This window comes from Anabrus simplex, chromosome 2, assembly GCF_040414725.1.
Source record: "Anabrus simplex isolate iqAnaSimp1 chromosome 2, ASM4041472v1, whole genome shotgun sequence".
Classification (NCBI taxonomy): Eukaryota; Metazoa; Arthropoda; class Insecta; order Orthoptera; family Tettigoniidae; genus Anabrus; species Anabrus simplex.
This window is the reverse complement of record NC_090266.1, coordinates 993724180-993733731: the sequence shown is the minus strand read 5'-3', so window position 1 is coordinate 993733731 and position 9552 is coordinate 993724180. Positions and strand designations below refer to the sequence as shown.

General features: G+C 39.8%; 1 protein-coding gene across 2 annotated transcripts in view; it reads left to right on the top strand.

Annotated features, from left to right (window-relative positions):
• Positions 1-5245: 5245 nt before the first annotated feature.
• Positions 5246-9552, top strand: part of LOC136863237 (fibronectin type III domain-containing protein 5) — an 862231-nt gene continuing 857924 nt past the window's right edge. For both annotated transcript variants that reach the window (XM_067139622.2, XM_067139621.2), the window contains exon 1: positions 5246-5852. The gene's annotated coding sequence lies outside the window, so the exon portion shown is untranslated. The remainder of the gene's footprint in view (positions 5853-9552) is intronic.

Here is a 9552-nt window from a genome sequence, read left to right as displayed (position 1 = left end):
ATGATTAGGGCTGTCGACAGTGGGATTCAAACTCACTATCTCTCGAACGCAATCCAGTTTCCTAAGTAGATGGCAAATGACTTCCGTAACTTAGAAATATTTTTCAGTAAGCCAGGAAATATGCTAAAAGTATATTTACGATATTTTTTAATGATATACTATGGAAAAATATGCAACTTCCTAACTCCTACCAGATCGTATTTCTTTATCGAATCGTGATTAATCCGCATATATTATTTCCGAAGGGCTTTGGCGTTATTCTTCAGTAAACTGTCGTATATTCTGAACTATTGTCTTTGCTTGTTGTATAAAAACATCTTCTTCTTTGGTAGTTTTCGTCGATACTTAGTGCTGAGTTTTGAATTTCTTCTTAGCCCATGATATTGTAACCTGGAATATTTTGCTGTCCAAGGATCGAAATTCATCCTGGGAATGCTTGCCAAAATTCTATGGGCACGGTCATGAATTATCCAAGCTGCTTTCAGGTGCCTCGAAATTGCATAAAAGACACCATAATTTACAATAGCTGTTGTTTCAGTTCCTTCACTCATCATCCTACAAAAACTCGAAGTGTTATTTCACATTTGCATAAGACGTGTCGACTGTTAGTTATGCGATAATTCTTCACAACCAATTTAATATTGAGGCGCTTTCGCTGATTGTCAACTGATTTTCCTTGAGGTGCAAGGGATCGAAGTATCACAATTTCCATTTTCACGTGACTACATGATTGGTGGTCGATGGTGACAGAGCTTTCACTTGATGTTATACAACCAACTGTATAATCGTTTCGAAATGTAATACTCCCAGTGGCATCGAAATCACTGCCTTCGTCATTAGTTTCACTGTCACAGTGTCACGGACTTCTAATTCCTTACCAGAAATCTGTTTCTATAAACAGGAAATTTGTCTCTAATAACTGTCATGCTCTTCAATCAGACATTCGTCGATTAATTGTGGATCACCCACTGTCACGCAATACAATTTAAGAAAGACAGGCTGGGCACAATTTCGCTGCGATGAGAGCGTGGGCACGAGCCTACGAGCCTGAATTAAACCGTCAATCGAATGAATGGCAACACCCAGGTTCGCCACGTCCACAGAAATTTCGACAGAATCGAGTCAGGTGAAGCTTATGCTGATTGTGGCATACGGCTACCAGGATGTTATTCCTCCGTCTGCTGTGCCTGAGGGACAAACCGTCACCCGTCACTACTCTTGCCGATTTCTGGAGTGAAAACTGCGCCCGGCTATGCGGTGCAAACGTCCACATTTATTGCGAGACGATCACTCAATCGTGTCCGGCTCCATGGCTAAATGGTTAGCGTGCTAGCCTTTGGTCACAGGGCTCCCGGATTCGATTCCCGGCAGGGTCGGGATTTTTAACCTTAATTGGTTCATTTCGCTGGCACGGGGGCTGGGCGTATGTGTCGTCTTCATCATCATTTCATCCTCATCACGACGCGCAGGTTGCCTACGGGTGTCAAATCAAAAGACCTGCATCTTGCGTGCCGAACTTGTCCTCGGACACTCCCGGCACTAAAAGCCATACGCCATTTCATTTACCCTATCGTGTTGCACGACAACGCACGTTGTCATGTAGCAGACGATGTCAAGCTATTATTGCAACGGTAGCATTGGGAGGTCTTGAAACACCCTCCGTACTCACCAGACATGAGTCCTTGTGACTTCGACCTGTTTCCCAAGTTGAAGGAACCCCTCCGAGACCACCAATGTCCTGACGTGGCATCTGAACTCAACGCAGTAGGGCGCTCGGTCGCTCTCATCAACAGAGAACGCCTTACCAACGGCCTCCAACGGCTTTCCGACATTTGGAAAAAGGTAGTAGACATTGTTTCTTGCTAGTGGCTTTACGTCACACCGACACAGATAGGCCTGATGACGACAATGGGATAGGAAAGGTCTAGGAGTTGGATAAAAGCGACCGTGGACTTAATTAAGGTACAGCTCCAGCATTTGCCTGTTGGGAAAAAGGAAAACCTTGGAAAAGCATCTTCTGGGCTGCCTACAGTGGGATTCAAACCCACTATCTCCCGGGTGGAAGCTCACAGCCGCGCGCCCCTGACCGCACGGCCAACTCGCCCGGTGCTAATAGACTTAGCGGGTGACTGCATTGAAGGGCTGTAATGAAATTGTATTTGTTAGTTCATTAAATATTGCTTTCTATCAATATTACTGGTGATTTATTTATAGCCTCGTATATGCGCCTAATAAATCAACTTAGTACTCCTGAGCCATTTAAACGAATAACACACTACACTGAGTCAGCATCGAATTACAAAAGGTAATAGTCCTCAGCTCATCCAAGTTTGTTCTAGGGTCGCTGGAGCCACGCAGGGTCATTTCAGTTTTTGGTGGGGGTTTAAGGCCGGATGCACTTCCTGACGCCACGTGATTTCACAGACGAAAATCTCAACCCAGAATCGACCGCGATTCAAACCTCAGGCTTCCAGGTAGAAGGCCAGCAAGTAATCCACTGAACATATCTGTGTCGGTGTGACGGAAAGCAACATGTATTAAAAATTTAAAAACGTGAGGGTAATCGCAGCTAAGTCAGTAACAAATGTGTCCTGGAGACTTTGAGCATTCACATGTTTCTCGAGTAAAGTACAGTTTAAACGAATTAAAAATTGCTTTTACATCGCACCGACACAGACGAGTGTTATGGCGACGTTGCAATAGGAAAGGGCTAGGAGTTGGAAAGAAGCGGCCGTGGACTTAATTAAGGTACAGCCCCAGCATTTGCCTGGTGTGAAAATGGGAAACCACGGAAAGGCATCTTCTGGGCTGCCTACAGTGGGGTTCGGATCCACTATCTCCCGAATACAAGCCAACAGCTACATGACCCAAACCGCGCCACCACTCGCTTGATCAGCACTATCGATATGAATGTGAAGAGGAAATGTGAAATGACAACCATAAGTAAACCGTGAAATCTAGGCCGCATTGAAAGGCAGACATTAACGGTCTGGCTATAAAGAAAGTGGCTCATGGAAATCAGCAAATATGTAGTGAAAAATTCACCCGTGGTTCCCAGGAAAATTCTGCGTTCAAAAAATAAAAATACATTCCATAAGATTCATGTAACGATTCTGGACCGACCGGTGAAATTCGGGACCCTACTTCCTAACTGTGGACCAAGTATTAAACAGATTGGTGTTTCATGGTCGAGCAGCTGATTACAAAGTGAATACTTTTCAATGAACGTTGTGGAAAGTGGACCAAGAATTGTGTGATTTCAATCACTATATACAATGTAGCAATCCCGTTGTACGGTTCGAGTGCAGTGAAATATTTGAGAGTGAAACTTGAAGGAAGTGTAATTACAGCGTAAGGATTCACTTGGCCAAACGATTAGTGATGATGATGATGCTTGTTGTTTTAAGGGGCCTAACATCGAAGGTCATCGGCCCCCAAACGATTAGTACTTGGGGAAAAATGTTGATTCTGAATCCATGCTCATACTACCATTCATAGATACGTCGATACTATCACCATCATCACCGGGAAATATATGGGAACAATATGCATACAGTATTTGACTAGTTGCGTACTGTCGTACTGGTTTGTGGACAGATGGATTTCCCAACTTACACTGGCCAATCCAGAATCGTGACATGACTCCTAAAGAATATGTTTGTGTTTGTTAAACCAGCGAAACAATATGCATCACTAACTGCTCAAGGAACAACACTCCAGGAATAATGACCTTTAAGGACAAAAGGCAATAATGGCCATTACTGGGAAGAATGTCATAGGAGTAGTGGGATTAAGATTTCCAGTTGCTGGCCAGAAACAATTGATGTTCACGATTGCAAGGGGTAATAAAGGTAATCCTACGCTGCCTATAATTTATTACACTACATTCATTTTCGGAGAGAAGAAATGGTCGGCATCTCCGTATGTGTGAAGGAGAGAGAGGGAGAGGGTAAAGATCATAATAATATAACTTGCATATATATTATGCGTTGCTTTTATTACTAATATTTATAAATTTCACTAATTATCGATTTATTAATATTTATTAATAATGCTTGGCGTCGATTCAATAGCTGTCAACCTTAAGAGGCACCAGGTTGACGGAATTTTATCCCATAGGAGTTCTTTAATGTACAAAATGCCGACGACACGGATTTGTAGCATTTAAGCAACCTCAAACGTTATCGACCTCATTCAAGACGTAAATCACTTTCCTGGAAACAGAAAGGTGAGTATCATCCTGCACCATTGAAATCGGCTGAAAATGGGAAGTTCATAACAGTTATGATGATGACGATGGTTTGGTTATGATTTTATTGGTAGTGGTGTTGATGGTGTACAAAGGAAAACAGGGTATAAAATATAAACTAGCGAAATACCACTGATCCAACAGGTAAGCTTGATTCGGGATCCGCGTGCATGCCACCATTTACAGATACGTCAATACTGCCATCACCGGATGGCTCGGGACGCGTAACTGTGAGCTAGAATTCGGAACCGTTGGGTTTGAATCTCACCGTCGGCAGTCCTAAAGATATTTACCGCGGTTTCCCATTTTCACATTGGCGAATACTGGGGCTGTACGTTAATTAATTATACGTTTGCTACATTCTAAATCCCAACCCTTTCCCATCATTTTGCAGATGAAAACCTTCTATGTGTTACTGGATGTTAAATTACAAGGAAATTATTATTATTATTATTATTATTATTATTATTATTATTATTATTATTATTATTATTATTATTTTATAATTTTTATTATTTGGAATACTAATCCGTATTGATTATAAACATAACGAAAGTTGGAAGTAACTGAATTTAGAAATTTATTTTAGCGTCGCTTCCATAGCCACAGCGTGTTCCAGTGTTAATAATGAATCCATTTGTTTATCCTCTGTTTCATTTCTTTATGGAATTATTCATTAAAGTCCTTTTTGAAAATAGCAAAATACACATACTGACAGCTCTGATTTCGTGGTGAAGTGTATCTAGGTAGTTGCGTGACCACACTTTTTGAGTTTCTTCAAAGTTCCCGTCACGACTATTTCCGTACCAGACAATAGACAGGAATTGTATCTCATTCTTGTAATTGTCACCGAGCCCCGACCTGCTTTGTAGTTGGAGTGTGTTCTCGGTCTCTCTCTAGTGTGACGATGCTGTGACGTCAGACCACTGCGCTGTTGCTGGCGGGGGCAGGAGATGGGACGGGTCGGGACCCGTGCTCAGTTGGCATCGCGACGGCTACATGCGCCAACCTCGTTCCGCGCACCCGGTCTCATTCGAAAGCCAGTGTTGTCGTACTCCTTTGGATAAACAAATTAACAAGTAGAAGCAAGGTCGCTGTTAGCAAGTTCTCCGAGTGACTGTCATGTGCATCGACAAATAGTCACAGCACTTTAACTCTTACCCCGAGTGGGACAGACTCCGTCAATTATTAATAATACCACACTTATTATGGACATGCTACACCGTCTAGAAATATCTAAAGTGTGATAAAAATCTAAATTGAAGCTGTACACTTCTATATCATTTATAATTCCATCTATGTTTTACGTGTGAGGGGAAGTAACTAGTTGGTCAAAAAGTTGGTCACAGATATCTATAACAACTCAAAGACGAAACGTAGTTTTGACTGTAAGTGTGGTTTTAACACTGCTTCGTGAGAAAACATATCTCCAACACATATGTCTGGACTCATATGTAATCTAATCTGAGTGAAATTTAAAACTGATTTTTAGTATAAATATAAAATAATTAAAATTACGGTGATGTTTCCAATACCTTTTGGAAGCAGATGAAGTCTCGGAGAGCTGGAAGAAAAAACATTGCAAGCAGAAAACAAAGAGCAGGTAAATACCATTCTTATGTAAGACCTAAATCACTTATATTTATTTCTGTGACAGTGGCAATGACAGCTACGTTGCATACATTATTTTCCCTATATTTGTATCAATTACATGTTGAATATGAAATTAAACATATGCAGTAGTTCATCTGCGAATGTTAAAATATGGGGAATGTTCATAGAAAATGAATATATATAATATTCTCGCTAGTAAACCATAAATCAGCGAAATTGATATACAATGTTTAAAATGTATAGCCTAATTGTTAACATCTACTGCCTCGCAGCTAAACACAGGAACATTGTTTTTGCTTTTCTCAAATATTTGGACCTCTACATAAGCAAGTCTATTAAATTTGTCATAACAGATGAGAGATAAACAACACCAGACTGAATTTCAAGTCACTACACAGGCTGATCATTTACCAGAAATCTTCGGGGTGAACATGACTTGAATATTAACAATAACTGCAAAGTTTCATTGAATGTGGGATTTAGATTGGTACTTCGAATTATCTACCATTGTCATATATTTGTAAATTTTAAATTTAAATCAGTTGAGCATATTGCGTCCATAACATCGTACCAACGTGCGGATTTCCTCAAATGTTTCTACCATGTGTAGCACATATCTGGAGGGGATATGAATATTTACAGACAGAGAGATCATTCCCCTTGCAGATCAAAATATCCGTATAAATAAACAATTGCAGATAATTCTTTGGAGAAATTCATCAAAAACTTTTGGCGACCGTATCTGAATATTCCTTGCCGATACTCGTGTCACGAATGCAGTAGCTTGTGTAGTCGAAGAAAGTTAGTGCTCTTCTTCGCGAAAAAATAAACATCGTAGATTCAAACGTCATAACTGCCAATTAAATTGAAATGTGATTACATTGCACTGAGTCGTTATTATTTACATGTTTATGAAATCACGCCAACTCACAATAAGAGAGCATAAGATACATAATCCCAGGAGGTTGCTTCAAAACTCAATCTATTTAATATACATTAATAAATGCCTGCAACCTCATCAATAAATCATTGGGAAAACATCATCTTCAAATATGAGCCCTTAACGTCAAGGGCGATGAGAAAAATCTCAAACTTCACTCTCAGTTGTAATGAAATGTTGGGAGTAGAATGGCTCTCTCCTAGGAAAAACGATTTCATTGACATTATAGCTAAAATCATATTTCTGGCAGACAGTTTGGCTTCATGGGCCAGTCAGAATAGTCCGCAGAAAAATGTAGGTGATTTCGTATATATGCGTGCCATGTAAAAATTTAAGTGTACTGGCACTTTCAAAAGTATTTCAAAATCTGACGTCTTCCTCTCTATTAGTTACCCTAAATTAATGTTGATGAGTCTACAGCAAGCCACGTCTCTTCCCCCACAGAACTTTGTCCACTTTCATTGCTTATCTTATGTAATTATGAAGGTTGATCGGGCAATGAAGCAATTGTTAATTTTGTTGGCTGCATGAATCACTGGAAGTACAAATCTGTGGTCTGATATCACTTTGAATCATAGTCGTATAGGTTCATCTATATGAATTGCGAGAGTGTTAGTGAGTTATTTGACGCGTGCTAGATTTCTGAGATTGCCAGTTCGAAAAAGTATTGTAAAACTTTTGCCACTGGAAATTCAACATGTTCAAATATTCAAAGTAAAAGTGATGTGTTGTACTCGGCATTAGTGTGGTTTTAAAGGTGCTGCGTGCAGAGTGCAAAACGATAAGCATTATTTGATTTATAACTAATGTATGTCATAACTCACGTCCCATTTCACGCAATACCTTATGCTAGTCGCCACATTCGTCTTCATTATTAAACCATATTACAATGCACTGTCTATTTTCGTAAAGAAAACGTAGAAAAGTTCCATAGATTTTGACAGCTATTCTTACATCCATACAACGGGATTTTTAATGGTTACATGCTTGTCTACATGTAGCACATGTCATGTGTCACATTCTATGTATTGTCTTATACCATGGAACTCCTCACTAGTTGCTTCTGCTTATAAATATGACAGAGTCTACCCCATGTGACAGGCGAGGATAACAGATCTATTACTGTACATTACACCATTAACTTAGGTCCATGCATTATTTCATATTAATATTATTACATATAATTATGTTCATATCATATTTCATATATAAGGTGTCACACTTCCCAAACAATCACATTCCAAAGTCATTGGATTCCGAATACACAAGTAATTAGTGTTTCAATACAGCACATTTCAAATTATTCAGTATAACGTTCGTTGCTCACTTATGTGTATTTTTGACTTTGCTCTCCCAAGAGACCAGCTATTATACATACCAGTCATTGAATACAAACAGCAAAGGCATAATACAGTAGAGTAAGGTAGACTTCTGCTTAATGGCGTCTACTTTTAATAGCATTGGAGCTCTATATTCCGAGAGCGGAGGAAGTAGTCCCCATCGTCGACCGTCCTGAGAATGGTTTTCCGTGGTATTCCGTTCTTGTGCACTAAGGCAAATGCCGGTACTGTACCTATTATAGGCCACGGCTGCACCCTTCCCATCTTCTCAGGAAATTACATCACCGTTACAAATCTCCCTGGTCTGAGAAATGGCATTAGCATCTAGGAGGCACTCTGCAAGAATGGAAACTGTTTAGTAGTAGTACTTGTTGTAGCACAAGCACACTATACGTGTCTCGTTTATTTGTACAATGTGTTAATATAAGATGGACGGAAGGTCCTTTAAATTAAACGTCACTGCTCACCTAAGACAGCATTTAAATGGTTATTAAAGTTGAAGACTTTACCATAGATCACCTCGATGTGATTTAGCATATGTAAAGTTAGGTGGAAATCATGAAAAACGCACTGTTCATATCGCAAAACGGAGGTCATTCCAGATATTCTTAAAAGGGATCTGAAATATTTATATAACACTCTTTCATCGGTTGTATCAATTTCTCCGCACGAATTCCTTTCTACCTTCCAAAGGCTTTTCCCATCTGTTCAGTTTATACTGTTTCTCTTCTTATTCTTATACCACTTAGAATTTTTAACAAGATGCTTTATGTCTTATGGCGACGATGGGTTAGGAAAGGGCTAGGAGTGGGAAGAGAGCGGCCGTGGCCTTCATTAAAGTACATCCCCAGTATTTTACTGGTACGAAAATGGGAAACCAAGGAAAACCATATTCAGGGCTGCCGACAGTGGGGTTCAAATCCACTATCTTCCGAATGCAACCTCACAGCTGCGTGATCATATCCGCACTGCTAACTCCTCGGTCCTTCTTGGATTTTATAAAAAGTAACTCTTCACTATACCCTTGTGTTAATCCTCGTCTCTACCTTGCTTCTTATAGGACGCAGTTAACTTGCGTTAACCATCAGGGACATTGCATTGCGGTACCCACACATACGCCTTTCTTTACTTCAACCCACAGAACCAACAAAATATTAATAATAATAATGTTATTTGTTTTACGTCCCACTAACTACTCTTTTGCGGTTTTCGGAGACGCCAACAAAATATTAGTGTCACTATCGATGTGAAGGTAAGTCAAATTAAGGACACAATGTTACTCCGTACCATAATTGGTCATCAATATTAACTTCAAATTAACGCTGTAAGTCAATAAACCAATCATAAGTGTGTCTGCGTGTGTGTTTTATATTAACAGAAACAACTGAACATATTAGGACTGAACCACA